Raw genomic sequence first — 18,624 nt, 5'->3', positions numbered from 1 at the left:
CACCCTGGAATGACACTGGGACAGCAGGGGAAGCATGTCTGGGGGCATAAAAGTCACTTTATTTCATGGAAATCCCTGTCAGTTTGCAATTTTCGCAAGCTAACTTTTCCCCATAGAAATGCATTGGCCAGTGCTGATTGGCCAGAGTACGGAACTCGACCAATCAGCGCTGGCTCTGCTGGAGGAGGCGGAGTCTAAGATCGCTCCACACCAGTCTCCATTCAGGTCCGACCTTAGACTCCGCCTCCTCCGGCAGAGCCAGCGCTGATTGGCCGAAGGCTGGCCAATGCATTCCTATGCGAATGCAGAGACTTAGCAGTGCTGAGTCAGTTTTGCTCAACTACACATCTGATGCACACTCGGCACTGCTACATCAGATGTAGCAATCTGATGTAGCAGAGCCGAGGGTGCACTAGAACCCCTGTGCAAACTCAGTTCACGCTAATAGAATGCATTGGCCAGCGCTGATTGGCCAATGCATTCTATTAGCCCGATGAAGTAGAGCTGAATGTGTGTGCTAAGCACACACATTCAGCACTGCTTCATCACGCCAATACAATGCATTAGCCAGTGCTGATTGGCCAGAGTACGGAATTCGGCCAATCAGCGCTGGCTCTGCTGGAGAAGGCGGAGTCTAAGGTCGGACCTGAATGGAGACTGGTGTGGAGCGATCTTAGACTCCGCCTCCTCCAGCAGAGCCAGCGCTGATTGGCCGAATTCCGTACTCTGGCCAATCAGCGCTGGCCAATGCATTCTATTAGCCCGATGAAGTAGAGCTGAATGTGTGTGCTAAGCACACACATTCAGCACTGCTTCATCACGCCAATACAATGCATTAGCCAGTGCTGATTGGCCAGAGTACGGAATTCAGCCAATCAGCGCTGGCTCTGCTGGAGGAGGCGGAGTCTAAGGTCGGACCTGAATGGAGACTGGTGTGGAGCGATCTTAGACTCCGCCTCCTCCAGCAGAGCCAGCGCTGATTGGCCGAATTCTGTACTCTGGCCAATCAGCGCTGGCCAATGCATTCTATTAGCCCGATGAAGTAGAGCTGAATGTGTGTGCTTAGCACACACATTCAGCTCTACTTCATCGGGCTAATAGAATGCATTGGCCAATCAGCGCTGGCCAATGCATTCTATTAGCTTGATGAAGCAGTGTGTGCACAAGGGTTCAAGTGCACCCTCGGCTCTCCTACATCAGAGCCGAGGGTGCGCTTGAAACCTTGTGCAGCCTCGGCTCTGCTACATCAGAGCCAAGGGTGCGCTTGAACCCTTGTGCACACTCTGCTTCATCAAGCTAATAGAATGCATTGGCCAGCGCTGATTGGCCAGAGTACGGAATTCGGCCAATCAGCGCTGGCCAATGCATCCCTATGGGAAAAAGTTTATCTCACAAAAATCACAATTACACACCCGATAGAGCCCCAAAAAGTTATTTTTAATAACATTCCCCCCTAAATAAAGGTTATCCCTAGCTATCCCTGCCTGTACAGCTATCCCTGTCTCATAGTCACAAAGTTCACATTCTCATATGACCCGGATTTGAAATCCACTATTCGTCTAAAATGGAGGTCACCTGATTTCGGCAGCCAATGACTTTTTCCAATTTTTTTCAATGCCCCCGGTGTCGTAGTTCCTGTCCCACCTCCCCTGCGCTGTTATTGGTGCAAAAAAGGCGCCAGGGAAGGTGGGAGGGGAATCGAATTTTGGCGCACTTTACCACGCGGTGTTCGATTCGATTCGAACATGGCGAACACCCTGATATCCGATCGAACATGTGTTCGATAGAACACTGTTCGCTCATCTCTATTTATTTTCACTCAAAAATATAGTGCAGCAACAAAAGGAAACATTACAAAAATAAATACCTGCCCGGCTAGGCTCTAACTAAACATAGAATAGGTTACCTCACCTGGAATCACAGAAATCAAAACCAGTAGAATCATTCAGGACACAGCTCCAAAAATATGACCTCAATAAATAAATAAGATGCATCAATATTTGGAAGAACAGACCTATAATCAGGTAAACCAGACTCATATGCATTACAGTCAAGCGAGGTTAGGAAGAATCTATAGTGGGAAGAGGTCTCAATGTCTTTCAGTTATGGAATATTCAGTCCCATTCGAGCATGAGAAGGTGCATACTAATATGCAATCATCACAGGTAATCTGTAAATAGACCATGGTTGGAAAGTAGAGATGAGCGAACAGTGTTCTATCGAACTCATGTTCGATCGGATATTAGGCTGTTCGGCATGTTTGAATCGAATCGAACACCGCGTGGTAAAGTGCGCCATTACTCGATTCCCCTCCCACCTTCCCTGGCGCCTTTTTTGCTCCAATAACAGCGCAGGGTAGGTGGGACAGGAACTACGACACCGGTGACGTTGAGAAAAGTAGGCAAAACCCATTGGCTGCCGAAAACATGTGACCTCTAATTTAAAAGAACAGCGCCGCCCAGGTTCGCGTCATTCTGAGCTTGCAATTCACCGAGGACGGAAGTTTCCGTCCAGCTAGCTAGGGCTTAGATTCTGGGTAGGCAGGGACAGGCTAGGATAGGAAGGAGAAGACAACCAACAGCTCTTGTAAGAGCTAAATTCCAGGGAGAAGCTTGTCAGTGTAACGTGGCACTGACGGGCTCAATCGCCGCAACCCAGCTTTCCCAGGATCCTGAATGGAATACACTGTCAGTGTATTCCCGTATACCCGATATATACCCCGATACCCGTTCCAACGGTGTGCCCCCCCCACCTTCACCCCAGAAATACCCTGCAAGTCCCCTAGCAATAGAATTGGGGCTATATACACCCACTATTTTTACTACTGGTATACAGTGCCATTGTCTGACTGGGAATTCAAAGAATATATTGGGGTTATAAATACCCTCATTTCTTGCTACTGCCATATAGTGCCAGTGTCTGACTGGTAATTCAAAGAATATATTGGGGTTACGTGCACCCACAATTTTTACTACTGGTATACAGTGCCATTGTCTGACTGGGAATTCAAAGAATATATTGGGAATACAAATACCCTCATTTCTTGCTACTGCCATATAGTGCCAGTTTCTGACTGGTAATTCAAAGAATATATTGGGGTTACGTGCACCCACAATTTTTACTACTGGTATACAGTGCCATTGTCTGACTGGGAATTCAAAGAATATATTGGGGTTATAAATACCCTCATTTCTTGCTACTGCCATATAGTGCCAGTTTCTGACTGGTAATTCAAAGAATATATTGGGGTTACGTGCACCCACAATTTTTACTACTGGTATACAGTGCCATTGTCTGACTGGGAATTCAAAGAATATATTGGGAATACAAATACCCTCATTTCTTGCTACTGCCATATAGTGCCAGTGTCTGACTGGGAATTCAAAGAATATATTGGGGTTACGTGCACCCACAATTTTTACTACTGGTATACAGTGCCATTGTCTGACTGGGAATTCAAAGAATATATTGGGAATACAAATACCCTCATTTCTTGCTACTGCCATATAGTGCCAGTTTCTGACTGGTAATTCAAAGAATATATTGGGGTTACGTGCACCCACAATTTTTACTACTGGTATACAGTGCCATTGTCTGACTGGGAATTCAAAGAATATATTGGGAATACAAATACCCTCATTTCTTGCTACTGCCATATAGTGCCAGTTTCTGACTGGTAATTCAAAGAATATATTGGGGTTACGTGCACCCACAATTTTTACTACTGGTATACAGTGCCATTGTCTGACTGGGAATTCAAAGAATATATTGGGAATACAAATACCCTCATTTCTTGCTACTGCCATATAGTGCCAGTGTCTGACTGGGAATTCAAAGAATATATTGGGGTTACGTGCACCCACAATTTTTACTACTGGTATACAGTGCCATTGTCTGACTGGGAATTCAAAGAATATATTGGGGTTATAAATACCCTCATTTCTTGCTACTGCCATATAGTGCCAGTTTCTGACTGGTAATTCAAAGAATATATTGTGGTTACGTGCACCCACAATTTTTACTACTGGTATACAGTGCCATTGTCTGACTGGGAATTCAAAGAATATATTGGGGTTACGTGCACCCACAATTTTTACTACTGGTATACAGTGCCATTGTCTGACTGGGAATTCAAAGAGTATATTGGGAATACAAATACCCTCATTTCTTGCTACTGCCATATAGTGCCAGTTTCTGACTGGGAATTCAAAGAATATATTGGGGTTACGTGCACCCACAATTTTTACTACTGGTATACAGTGCCATTGTCTGACTGGGAATTCAAAGAGTATATTGGAAATACAAATACCCTCATTTCTTGCTACTGCCATATAGTGCCAGTTTCTGACTGGGAATTCAAAGAATATATTGGGGTTACGTGCACCCACAATTTTTACTACTGGTATACAGTGCCATTGTCTGACTGGGAATTCAAAGAGTATATTGGGAATACAAATACCCTCATTTCTTGCTACTGCCATATAGTGCCAGTTTCTGACTGGGAATTCAAAGAATATATTGGGGTTACGTGCACCCACAATTTTTACTACTGGTATACAGTGCCATTGTCTGACTGGGAATTCAAAGAGTATATTGGGAATACAAATACCCTCATTTCTTGCTACTGCCATATAGTGCCAGTGTCTGACTGGGAATTCAAAGAATATATTGGGGTTACGTGCACCCACAATTTTTACTACTGGTATACAGTGCCATTGTCTGACTGGGAATTCAAAGAATATATTGGGAATACAAATACCCTCATTTCTTGCTACTGCCATATAGTGCCAGTGTCTGACTGGGAATTCAAAGAATATATTGGGGTTACGTGCACCCACAATTTTTACTACTGGTATACAGTGCCATTGTCTGACTGGGAATTCAAAGAATATATTGGGAATACAAATACCCTCATTTCTTGCTACTGCCATATAGTGCCAGTTTCTGACTGGTAATTCAAAGAATATATTGGGGTTACGTGCACCCACAATTTTTACTACTGGTATACAGTGCCATTGTCTGACTGGGAATTCAAAGAATATATTGGGAATACAAATACCCTCATTTCTTGCTACTGCCATATAGTGCCAGTGTCTGACTGGGAATTCAAAGAATATATTGGGGTTACGTGCACCCACAATTTTTACTACTGGTATACAGTGCCATTGTCTGACTGGGAATTCAAAGAATATATTGGGAATATAAATACCCTCATTTCTTGCTACTGCCATATAGTGCCAGTGTCTGACTGGGAATTCAAAGAATATATTGGGGTTACGTGCACCCACAATTTTTACTACTGGTATACAGTGCCATTGTCTGACTGGGAATTCAAAGAATATATTGGGAATACAAATACCCTCATTTCTTGCTACTGCCATATAGTGCCAGTTTCTGACTGGTAATTCAAAGAATATATTGGGGTTACGTGCACCCACAATTTTTACTACTGGTATACAGTGCCATTGTCTGACTGGGAATTCAAAGAATATATTGGGAATACAAATACCCTCATTTCTTGCTACTGCCATATAATGCCAGTGTCTGACTGGGAATTCAAAGAATATATTGGGGTTACGTGCACCCACAATTTTTACTACTGGTATACAGTGCCATTGTCTGACTGGGAATTCAAAGAATATATTGGGGTTATAAATACCCTCATTTCTTGCTACTGCCATATAGTGCCAGTGTCTGACTGGTAATTCAAAGAATATATTGTGGTTACGTGCACCCACAATTTTTACTACTGGTATACAGTGCAATTGTCTGACTGGGAATTCAAAGAATATATTGGGAATACAAATACCCTCATTTCTTGCTACTGCCATATAGTGCCAGTGTCTGACTGGGAATTCAAAGAATATATTGGGGTTACGTGCACCCACAATTTTTACTACTGGTATACAGTGCCATTGTCTGACTGGGAATTCAAAGAATATATTGGGAATACAAATACCCTCATTTCTTGCTACTGCCATATAGTGCCAGTGTCTGACTGGGAATTCAAAGAATATATTGGGGTTACGTGCACCCACAATTTTTACTACTGGTATACAGTGCCATTGTCTGACTGGGAATTCAAAGAATATATTGGGAATACAAATACCCTCATTTCTTGCTACTGCCATATAGTGCCAGTGTCTGACTGGGAATTCAAAGAATATATTGGGGTTACGTGCACCCACAATTTTTACTACTGGTATACAGTGCCATTGTCTGACTGGGAATTCAAAGAATATATTGGGGTTATAAATACCCTCATTTCTTGCTACTGCCATATAGTGCCAGTTTCTGACTGGTAATTCAAAGAATATATTGTGGTTACGTGCACCCACAATTTTTACTACTGGTATACAGTGCCATTGTCTGACTGGGAATTCAAAGAATATATTGGGAATACAAATACCCTCATTTCTTGCTACTGCCATATAGTGCCAGTTTCTGACTGGGAATTCAAAGAATATATTGGGGTTACGTGCACCCACAATTTTTACTACTGGTATACAGTGCCATTGTCTGACTGGGAATTCAAAGAATATATTGGGAATACAAATACCCTCATTTCTTGCTACTGCCATATAGTGCCAGTGTCTGACTGGGAATTCAAAGAATATATTGGGGTTACGTGCACCCACAATTTTTACTACTGGTATACAGTGCCATTGTCTGACTGGGAATTCAAAGAATATATTGGGAATACAAATACCCTCATTTCTTGCTACTGCCATATAGTGCCAGTGTCTGACTGGGAATTCAAAGAATATATTGGGGTTACGTGCACCCACAATTTTTACTACTGGTATACAGTGCCATTGTCTGACTGGGAATTCAAAGAATATATTGGGGTTATAAATACCCTCATTTCTTGCTACTGCCATATAGTGCCAGTGTCTGACTGGTAATTCAAAGAATATATTGTGGTTACGTGCACCCACAATTTTTACTACTGGTATACAGTGCCATTGTCTGACTGGGAATTCAAAGAATATATTGGGAATACAAATACCCTCATTTCTTGCTACTGCCATATAGTGCCAGTGTCTGACTGGGAATTCAAAGAATATATTGGGGTTACGTGCACCCACAATTTTTACTACTGGTATACAGTGCCATTGTCTGACTGGGAATTCAAAGAATATATTGGGAATACAAATACCCTCATTTCTTGCTACTGCCATATAGTGCCAGTTTCTGACTGGTAATTCAAAGAATATATTGGGGTTACATGCACCCACAATTTTTACTACTGGTATACAGTGCAATTGTCTGACTGGGAATTCAAAGAATATATTGGGAATACAAATACCCTCATTTCTTGCTACTGCCATATAGTGCCAGTGTCTGACTGGGAATTCAAAGAATATATTGGGGTTACGTGCACCCACAATTTTTACTACTGGTATACAGTGCCATTGTCTGACTGGGAATTCAAAGAATATATTGGGAATACAAATACCCTCATTTCTTGCTACTGCCATATAGTGCCAGTGTCTGACTGGGAATTCAAAGAATATATTGGGGTTACGTGCACCCACAATTTTTACTACTGGTATACAGTGCCATTGTCTGACTGGGAATTCAAAGAATATATTGGGAATACAAATACCCTCATTTCTTGCTACTGCCATATAGTGCCAGTGTCTGACTGGGAATTCAAAGAATATATTGGGGTTACGTGCACCCACAATTTTTACTACTGGTATACAGTGCCATTGTCTGACTGGGAATTCAAAGAATATATTGGGGTTATAAATACCCTCATTTCTTGCTACTGCCATATAGTGCCAGTTTCTGACTGGTAATTCAAAGAATATATTGTGGTTACGTGCACCCACAATTTTTACTACTGGTATACAGTGCCATTGTCTGACTGGGAATTCAAAGAATATATTGGGAATACAAATACCCTCATTTCTTGCTACTGCCATATAGTGCCAGTTTCTGACTGGTAATTCAAAGAATATATTGGGGTTACGTGCACCCACAATTTTTACTACTGGTATACAGTGCCATTGTCTGACTGGGAATTCAAAGAATATATTGGGAATACAAATACCCTCATTTCTTGCTACTGCCATATAGTGCCAGTGTCTGACTGGGAATTCAAAGAATATATTGGGGTTACGTGCACCCACAATTTTTACTACTGGTATACAGTGCCATTGTCTGACTGGGAATTCAAAGAATATATTGGGAATACAAATACCCTCATTTCTTGCTACTGCCATATAGTGCCAGTGTCTGATTGGGAATTCAAAGAATATATTGGGGTTACGTGCACCCACAATTTTTACTACTGGTATACAGTGCCATTGTCTGACTGGGAATTCAAAGAATATATTGGAAATACAAATACCCTCATTTCTTGCTACTGCCATATAGTGCCAGTTTCTGACTGGTAATTCAAAGAATATATTGGGGTTACGTGCACCCACAATTTTTACTACTGGTATACAGTGCCATTGTCTGACTGGGAATTCAAAGAATATATTGGGAATACAAATACCCTCATTTCTTGCTACTGCCATATAGTGCCAGTGTCTGACTGGGAATTCAAAGAATATATTGGGGTTACGTGCACCCACAATTTTTACTACTGGTATACAGTGCCATTGTCTGACTGGGAATTCAAAGAATATATTGGGAATACAAATACCCTCATTTCTTGCTACTGCCATATAGTGCCAGTGTCTGACTGGGAATTCAAAGAATATATTGGGGTTACGTGCACCCACAATTTTTACTACTGGTATACAGTGCCATTGTCTGACTGGGAATTCAAAGAATATATTGGGGTTATAAATACCCTCATTTCTTGCTACTGCCATATAGTGCCAGTTTCTGACTGGTAATTCAAAGAATATATTGGGGTTACGTGCACCCACAATTTTTACTACTGGTATACAGTGCCATTGTCTGACTGGGAATTCAAAGAATATATTGGGAATACAAATACCCTCATTTCTTGCTACTGCCATATAGTGCCAGTGTCTGACTGGGAATTCAAAGAATATATTGGGGTTACGTGCACCCACAATTTTTACTACTGGTATACAGTGCCATTGTCTGACTGGGAATTCAAAGAATATATTGGGAATACAAATACCCTCATTTCTTGCTACTGCCATATAGTGCCAGTTTCTGACTGGTAATTCAAAGAATATATTGGGGTTACGTGCACCCACAATTTTTACTACTGGTATACAGTGTCATTGTCTGACTGGGAATTCAAAGAATATATTGGGAATACAAATACCCTCATTTCTTGCTACTGCCATATAGTGCCAGTTTCTGACTGGTAATTCAAAGAATATATTGGGGTTACGTGCACCCACAATTTTTACTACTGGTATACAGTGCCAATTTCTAACTAGGAATTCAAAATGCGCAAGGCTCCCGGAAAGGGACGTGGACGAGGCCGTGGGCGAGGTCGGGGGAATGGTTCTGGGGAGCAAGGTAGCAGTGAAGCCACAGGGCGTCCCGTGCCTACTCCTGTGGGGCAGCAAGCATTGCGCCACTCCACAGTGCCAGGGTTGCTTGCCACATTAACTAAACTGCAGGGTACAAACCTTAGTAGGCCCGAGAACCAGGAACAGGTCTTGCAATGGCTGTCAGAGAACGCTTACAGCACATTGTCCAGCAGCCAGTCAGACTCTGCCTCCTCTCCTCCTATTACCCAACAGTCTTGTCTTCCTTCCTCCCAAAATTCCGAAGCTTTACAGAACAATAACCCAAACTGTCCCTGCTCCCCAGAGCTGTTCTCCGCTCCTTTCATTGTCCCTCAACCTGCCTCTCCACGTCACGATTCCACGAACCTAACAGAGGAGCATCTGTGTCCAGATGCTCAAACACTAGAGTCTCCTCCATCTCCGTTCGATTTGGTGGTGGATGACCAGCAACCCACCCTCATCGACGATGATGTGACGCAGTTGCCGTCAGGGCATCCAGTTGACCGGCGCATTGTGCGGGAGGAGGAGATGAGACAGGAGTTGGAAGAGGAAGTGGTGGATGATGAGGACACTGACCCGACCTGGACAGGGGGGATGTCAAGCGGGGAAAGTAGTGTGGATGTTGAGGCAGGTGCAGCACCAAAAAGGGTAGCTAGAGGCAGAGGCAGAGGTCAGCAGCTTAGGCGAAGCCAGGCCACACCCGGAATCTCCCAAGATGTTCCAGTTCATACCCAGCCCCGAAAAACTCCCACCTCGAGGGCACGTTTCTCGAAGGTGTGGAGTTTTTTCAAGGAATGCGCCGAGGACAGATATAGTGTTGTCTGCACAATTTGCCTCTCGAAATTGATTAGGGGCTCTGAGAAGAGCAACCTGTCCACCACTTCAATGCGCCGTCATTTGGAATCCAAGCACTGGAATCAGTGGCAGGCAGCAACGGCAGGACAAAGGCCGCCTGCCGTTCACGCCACTGCCACTGCCTCTGCCACTGCCTCTGCCTCTGCCACTGCCACTGCTGACTGTGCTGGCGATGCACTCCAGAGGACGAGCCAGGACACCACTTCATCTGCCTCCGCCACTTTGTTGACTTCTACCTCATCCTCCCCTGGTCCTGTCTTATCTCCTTCTCCTGCACCATCAAAGGCACCATCAGGCGTTTCTTTACAACAACCCACCATCTCTCAGACATTGGAGCGGCGGCAGAAATACACTGCTAACCACCCACACGCGCAAGCCTTGAACGCCAACATCGCTAAACTGCTGGCCCAGGAGATGTTGGCGTTCCGGCTTGTTGAAACTCCCGCCTTCCTGGACCTGATGGCAACTGCGGCACCTCGCTATGCCGTCCCTAGCCGTCACTACTTCTCCCGGTGTGCCGTCCCCGCCTTGCACCAGCACGTGTCACTCAACATCAGGTGGGCCCTTAGTTCCGCGCTTTGCACAAAGGTCCACTTGACCACCGACGCGTGGACAAGTGCATGCGGACAGGGACGCTACATTTCACTGACGGCACACTGGGTGAATGTAGTTGAGGCTGGGACTGCTTCCCAAACTGGCCCGGTGTACCTCGTCTCCCCGCCTAACATTCCTGGCAGGGACACGAGAAGAACACCCCCCTCCTCCTCCTCCTCTACCGCCTCCTCCTCCGCCACCGCCTCCTCCTCCGCTGTTAGATTGACCCCAGCTACGAGTTGGAAACGTTGCAGCACTGGCGTTGGTAGACGTCAGCAGGCTGTGCTGAAGCTGATCAGCTTGGGGGACAGACAGCACACTGCCTCCGAGGTGAGGGATGCCCTCCTCGATGAGACGGCAATATGGTTTGAGCCGCTGCACCTGGGCCCAGGCATGGTCGTTTGTGATAACGGCCGGAACCTGGTAGCAGCTCTGGAGCTTGCCGGACTCCAACATGTTCCATGCCTGGCCCACGTCTTCAACCTAGTGGTGCAACGTTTCCTAAAGAGCTACCCCAATGTTCCAGAGCTACTGGTGAAAGTGCGGCGCATGTGCGCCCACTTTCGCAAGTCGACAGTAGCCGCTGCTAGCTTAAAATCTCTCCAGCAACGCCTGCATGTGCCACAACACCGGCTTTTGTGCGACGTCCCCACACGCTGGAACTCAACGTTTCAGATGTTGAATAGAGTGGTTGAGCAGCAGAGACCTTTGATGGAATACCAGCTACAAAACCCTAGGGTGCCACAAAGTCAGCTGCCTCAGTTTCACATCCATGAGTGGCCATGGATGAGAGACCTTTGTGACATCCTACGGGTCTTTGAGGAGTCCACAAGGAGGGTGAGCTCTGAGGATGCGATGGTGAGCCTTACAATCCCGCTCTTGTGTGTTCTGAGAGAATCCCTGATTGACATCAGGGATAACTCAGATCACACAGAGGAGTTAGGGATAGCATCCGATCCGTCACAGCTGGAGAGTAGGTCCACACATCTGTCCGCTTCACTGCGTTTAATGGAGGAGGAGGAGGAGGAAGAAGAGTTGTCCGATGATGTGATGGTGATACAGGAGGCTTCCGGGCAACTTCGAATCGTCCCATTGTTGCAGCGCGGATGGGTAGACATGGAGGATGAGGAGGAAATGGAGATTGAACTTTCCGGTGGGGCCAGAGGAGTCATGCCAACTAACACTGTGGCAGACATGGCTGAGTTCATGTTGGGGTGCTTTACAACCGACAAGCGTATTGTCAAAATCATGGAGGACAACCAGTACTGGATCTTTGCTATCCTTGACCCCCGGTATAAAAACAACATCTCGTCTTTTATTCCGGTAGAGGGGAGGGCCAATCGCATCAATGCTTGCCACAGGCAATTGGTGCAGAATATGATGGAGATGTTTCCAGCATGTGACGTTGGCGGCAGGGAGGGCAGTTCCTCCAGTAGGCAACCAAGTTCTCACCGGTCCACACAAACGAGGGGCACACTGTCTAAGGTCTGGGACACCTTGATGGCACCCCCTCGCCAAAGTGCCGCCACGGAGGGTCCTAGTGTCACCAGGCGTGAGAAGTATAGGCGCATGTTGCGGGAATACCTTTCCGACCACAGCCCTGTCCTCTCCGACCCCTCTGCGCCCTACACGTATTGGGTGTCGAAGTTGGACCTGTGGCTTGAACTTGCCCTATATGCCTTGGAGGTGCTGTCCTGTCCTGCCGCCAGCGTCCTATCTGAGAGGGTGTTCAGTGCAGCCGGTGGCATCATCACTGACAAGCGCACCCGTCTGTCAGCTGAGAGTGCCGACCGGCTCACTTTGATAAAAATGAACCACCACTGGGTAGAGCCGTCATTTTTGTGCCCACCTGTGTAAAGCACCCCAACATGAAACTCCATGTCTGTACTCAACCTCTCCAATTCCTCCGCATCCTCATACTCATCCACCATAAGCGTTGCACAATTCTGCTAATACTAGGCTCCCTCCACCCTGATTTCCCCCAACTCTGCTGGTTAGAGGCTCCCTCCACCCTGATTTCCACCAACTCTGCTGGTTAGAGGCTCCCTCCACCATGAATTTGCCCAAACTGGGCTGTTTAGAGGCTCCCTCCACCATGAATTGGTCCAAACTGGGGTTTTTAGAGGCTCCCTCCACCATGAATTGGTCCAAACTGGGCTGTTTAGCGGCTCCCTCCACCATTAATTGGTCCAAACTGGGCTGGTTAGAGGCTCCCTCCACCATGAATTTGCCCAAACTGGGCTGTTTAGAGGCTCCCTCTACCATGAATTTGCCCAAACTGGGCTGGTTAGAGGCTCCCTCCACCATGAATTGGTCCAAACTGGGGTTTATAGAGGCTCCCTCCACCATGAATTGGTCCAAACTTGGCTGTTTAGAGGCTCCCTCCACCATTAATTGGTCCAAACTGGGCTGGTTAGAGGCTCCCTCCACCATGAATTGGTCCAAACTGGGTTTTTTAGAGGCTCCCTCCACCATGAATTGGTCCAAACTGGGGTTTTTAGAGGCTCCCTCCACCATGAATTGGTCCAAACTGGGCTGTTTAGCGGCTCCCTCCACCATTAATTGGTCCAAACTGGGCTGGTTAGAGGCTCCCTCCACCATGAATTTGCCCAAACTGGGCTGTTTAGAGGCTCCCTCCACCATGAATTTGCCCAAACTGGGGTTTTTAGAGGCTCCCTACACCATGAATTTGCCCAAACTGGGCTGGTTAGAGGCTCCCTCCACCATGAATTGGTCCAAACTGGGGTTTTTAGAGGCTCCCTCCACCATGAATTGGTCCAAACTTGGCTGTTTAGAGGCTCCCTCCACCATTAATTGGTCCAAACTGGGCTGGTTAGAGGCTCCCTCCACCATGAATTGGTCCAAACTGGGTTTTTTAGAGGCTCCCTCCACCATGAATTGGTCCAAACTGGGGTTTTTAGAGGCTCCCTCCACCATGAATTGGTCCAAACTGGGCTGTTTAGCAGCTCCCTCCACCATTAATTGGTCCAAACTGGGCTGGTTAGAGGCTCCCTCCACCATGAATTTGCCCAAACTGGGCTGTTTAGAGGCTCCCTCCACCATGAATTTGCCCAAACTGGGCTGGTTAGAGGCTCCCTCCACCATGAATTGGTCCAAACTGGGGTTTTTAGAGGCTCCCTCCACCATGAATTGGTCCAAACTTGGCTGTTTAGAGGCTCCCTCCACCATTAATTGGTCCAAACTGGGCTGGTTAGAGGCTCCCTCCACCATGAATTGGTCCAAACTGGGTTTTTTAGAGGCTCCCTCCACCATGAATTGGTCCAAACTGGGGTTTTTAGAGGCTCCCTCCACCATGAATTGGTCCAAACTGGGCTGTTTAGCGGCTCCCTCCACCATTAATTGGTCCAAACTGGGCTGGTTAGAGGCTCCCTCCACCATGAATTTGCCCAAACTGGGCTGTTTAGAGGCTCCCTCCACCATGAATTTGCCCAAACTGGGCTGGTTAGAGGCTCCCTCCACCATGAATTGGTCCAAACTGGGGTTTTTAGAGGCTCCCTCCACCATGAATTGGTCCAAACTTGGCTGTTTAGAGGCTCCCTCCACCATTAATTGGTCCAAACTGGGCTGGTTAGAGGCTCCCTCCACCATGAATTGGTCCAAACTGGGCTGGTTAGAGGCTCCCTCCACCATGAATTGGTCCAAACTGGGGTTTTTAGAGGCTCCCTCCACCATGAATTGGTCCAAACTGGGCTGTTTAGCGGCTCCCTCCACCATTAATTGGTCCAAACTGGGCTGGTTGAGGCTCCCTCCACCATGAATTTGCCCAAACTGGGCTGTTTAGAGGCTCCCTCCACCATGAATTTGCCCAAACTGGGCTGGTTAGAGGCTCCCTCCACCATGAATTGGTCCAAACTGGGGTTTTTAGAGGCTCCCTCCACCATGAATTGGTCCAAACTTGGCTGTTTAGAGGCTCCCTCCACCATTAATTGGTCCAAACTGGGCTGGTTAGAGGCTCCCTCCACCATGAATTGGTCCAAACTGGGTTTTTTAGAGGCTCCCTCCACCATGAATTGGTCCAAACTGGGGTTTTTAGAGGCTCCCTCCACCATGAATTGGTCCAAACTGGGCTGTTTAGCGGCTCCCTCCACCATTAATTGGTCCAAACTGGGCTGGTTAGAGGCTCCCTCCACCATGAATTTGCCCAAACTGGGCTGTTTAGAGGCTCCCTCCACCATGAATTTGCCCAAACTGGGCTGTTTAGAGGCTCCCTCCACCATGAATTTGCCCAAACTGGGCTGGTTAGAGGCTCCCTCCACCATGAATTGGTCCAAACTGGGTTTTTTAGAGGCTCCCTCCACCATGAATTTGCCCAAACTGGGCTGGTTAGAGGCTCCCTCCACCATGAATTGGTCCAAACTGGGTTTTTTAGAGGCTCCCTCCACCATGAATTTGCCCAAACTGGGCTGGTTAGAGGCTCCCTCCACCATGAATTGGTCCAAACTGGGTTTTTTAGAGGCTCCCTCCACCATGAATTTGCCCACACTGGGCTGGTTAGAGGCTCCCTCCACCATGAATTGGTCCAAACTGGGGTTTTTAGAGGCTCCCTCCACCATGAATTTGCCCAAACTGGGGTGTTTAGAGGCTCCCTCCACCATGAATTTGCCCAAACTCTGCTGGTTAGAGGCTCAATCCACCCTGATTTTCAAAACAAATGTTGGTGCCAACCTCAACTTACTACAAGGGCCAAATTCACTGCTGGTGACAAGCTCTCCTCACTGCAAGTGCCAAATACACATGTTTCAAGGTGTTTTCCTACTGTCAGAGAGGTGGTATTGAGTGTGTAAAGTGTGTAGTTGTTAGGCTGTGATGTTGGGGTAATAGAGGGTCTTTGGTGTGTTAGATGCCCCCAGACATGCTTCCCCTGCTGTCCCAGTGTCATTCCAGAGGTGTTGGCATCATTTCCTGGGGTGTCATAGTGGACTTGGTGACCCTCCAGACACGGATTTGGGTTTCCCCCTTAACGAGTATCTGTTCCCCATAGACTATAATGGGGTTCGAAACCCATTCGAACACACGAACATTGAGCGGCTGTTTGAATCGAATTTCGAACCTCGAACATTTTAGTGTTCGCTCATCTCTATTGGAAAGTGGTAGTTGGCCTTTAAAATCTGAGGGTATATTGTTTTGGGGTGTCTTTCACCCAGGTGGAAAATAGACCTAATGCCTTGTTTGTCCTCAAGTTCTGAAAATAGCTTGTAGATGACCATCTTGAAATTCTGGGCTGCCAAGGAGAGTTTTGTTCAAGGGTTGACCTGCAGTTTTGGGGGTACATACAGATTTTTGGTCACTTTTCCAAAGTAAAAAAAAATAGCAAGTTTAGCATTATGAATTTTTAAAAAATGTTTTTTTTTTTAATCATTCAGACTCTCACAGATGTGGCATATACTAACGTCTATTTTTTATTGTCTATAACTTTACATGGCAAATAGAGATTTCTTCCAGTTTTAATTGTTTGTATTTTCAAAAATGTTTCTGAAACGTTTTTGCTTTTTTTTTATAGGGGAAATTGAACCTTTTTAAGGTGAATTGAACATGTTGCTTGATCTTTTGTACAATACACTGTAATATTTGTAGGTATAAATCTATTTAGTGGCTCCATTGCTGTTAATCGTAGTGTCTGAAGTGTTAAAGACCACAATAAGATTTATATCTGATCTTGACAGTTGCAGGAGGCTGTCAGCTGCAAATCATAGCCAGCATTTGCTATAGATGGATTGGGCTCTGCTTCCGAACCTGGGCTATGTTGTTCATGAACACATCCACCATACATTTATTGACAATATTGCTAAATAGAGCAATAAGACTGTATCACTATTTAAAGAGGACCTTTCACCATATCCGGGCACAGGCAGTTCTATATACTGCCAGAAAGCTGACAGTGCGCTGAATTCAGCACACTGTCGGCTTTCCCGATCTGTGCCCGGTCTGAAGAGCTTACGGCCCGGTACCGTAGCTCTTCTATGGTCAGAAGGGCGTTTCTGACCATTAGCCAGAGACGTCCTTCTGCCTCGCGGCGCCAATCGCGCTGTGCTGTGGAGCGGGGAGGAACTCCCCCCTCCCTCTGCTCACACAGCTTGTCCGTAGACGAGCATTATCAGGAGAGGGAGGGGGCGTTCCTCCCCGCTCCACAGCACAGCGCGATTGGCGCCGCGAGGCAGAAGGACGTCTCTGGCTAATGGTCAGAAACGCCCTTCTGACTGTAAAGCGCTACGGTACCGGGACCGATAGCGCTTTACACCGGGCACGGATCGGGAAAGCCAATAGTGCGCTGAATTCAGCGCACTGTCAGCTTTCTGGCAGTATATAACACTGCCTGTGCCCGGATATGGTGAAAGGTCCTCTTTAAGATTTTCTGATGTTTAACTGTAAAAGAAAGTTTACACAACTTTTTGCAATGCAGAATATTACAAGCTATGGGTAATAAATATACGTAAGAAAATGAAGAGGAATTCATCTTCATTTTCTGCCGCCGGCATTTTTGCCGTGATGGGACGCCTATGTAGTGCATCAGCATTCCATCGCAGCATCCCGCTCCTGATTAGGCCCAGATGAATGGGTCTAATCAGGAGGGAGTCTCGAGAATCCGCAGCAAGATCAAGCAGGACACTTCTTTTTTTCCATGTCCTGCTGCTATTTCTGTCTCCCATTTTTTCCAATCGAAATCCGCCCCCAAATCCGTGGCAAATTCCTCTATGTGAACACAGCCTAAAGCTAACCTACAGCAGTGAAGAAAAATGGCTGGGTTGTTATGGAAACCTGGAGTAAAGCTGTGTGCATGTGAAGACTAAGCACCTGTGAGCTTCTATTGGCTGATAAGAGACATGTTATCTTTCTACTCTTAAATAATAATAATAATAATAATAATAATAATAATAATAATACAGACAGGGTTCAAATACAGACAGAAAGATACATTACAAAGAAAGTCATTTCACACAATGGGACTGAGGGTCCTGCTCGCAAGAGCTTACAATCTATGAGGTAGAGGGGGTGACACAAGAGGTAGCAGGGGCGGCATTGCTTATACAGTGGTCAGGCAATTTTGTATTAGAGGTTACTGTTATTACACAAACATAAAACTGTATGATCCATTACCAGTCGTATCCGTTAACATGTGGATGGTGCTTGGACATATAAACTTAGCCTGAAATGGCATCATATCATGGGGGGTAATGTTCGAGCTGGAACAGAGGAGGGTTATATTTTGGGGATTCTAATGACGGTATAGAAGGGTTTACATTAGGAATTGTGATAGGCCTGTCAGAAAAGATGTATCTTTAGTTTGCGCTTGAAGCTGTAGAAATTGGGAGTTAATCTGATTGTCTGGAGTAGAGCATTCCAGAGAAGTGGTGCAGCTCGGGAGAAGTCTTGTATGTGAGCGTGGGAATTTCTGATGATAGAGGATGTAAGTGTTAGGTCATTGAGTGAACGGAGAGCACGGGTTGGGCAGTAGACAGAGATGAAGGAGGAAATGTAGGGAAGTGCAGCGTTGTGGAGATCCTTGTGGATGAGGGTGAATAGTTTATATTTTATTCTATAATGAATAGGCAGCCAATGTAACGACTGGCACAGACCAGAGGCATCACTGTAGCGTCTAGCCTGATAGATGAGCCTGGCCGCTGCATTCAGAATAGATTGTAGAGGGGAGAGTTTAGTAAGGGGAAGACTGATTATTAAGGAGTTACAGTAGTCAAGGCGAGAA

This window comes from Leptodactylus fuscus, chromosome 1 (assembly GCF_031893055.1).
Source record: "Leptodactylus fuscus isolate aLepFus1 chromosome 1, aLepFus1.hap2, whole genome shotgun sequence".
NCBI classification, from domain to species: Eukaryota; Metazoa; Chordata; class Amphibia; order Anura; family Leptodactylidae; genus Leptodactylus; species Leptodactylus fuscus.
Note: the sequence above shows the minus strand (reverse complement) of the source record.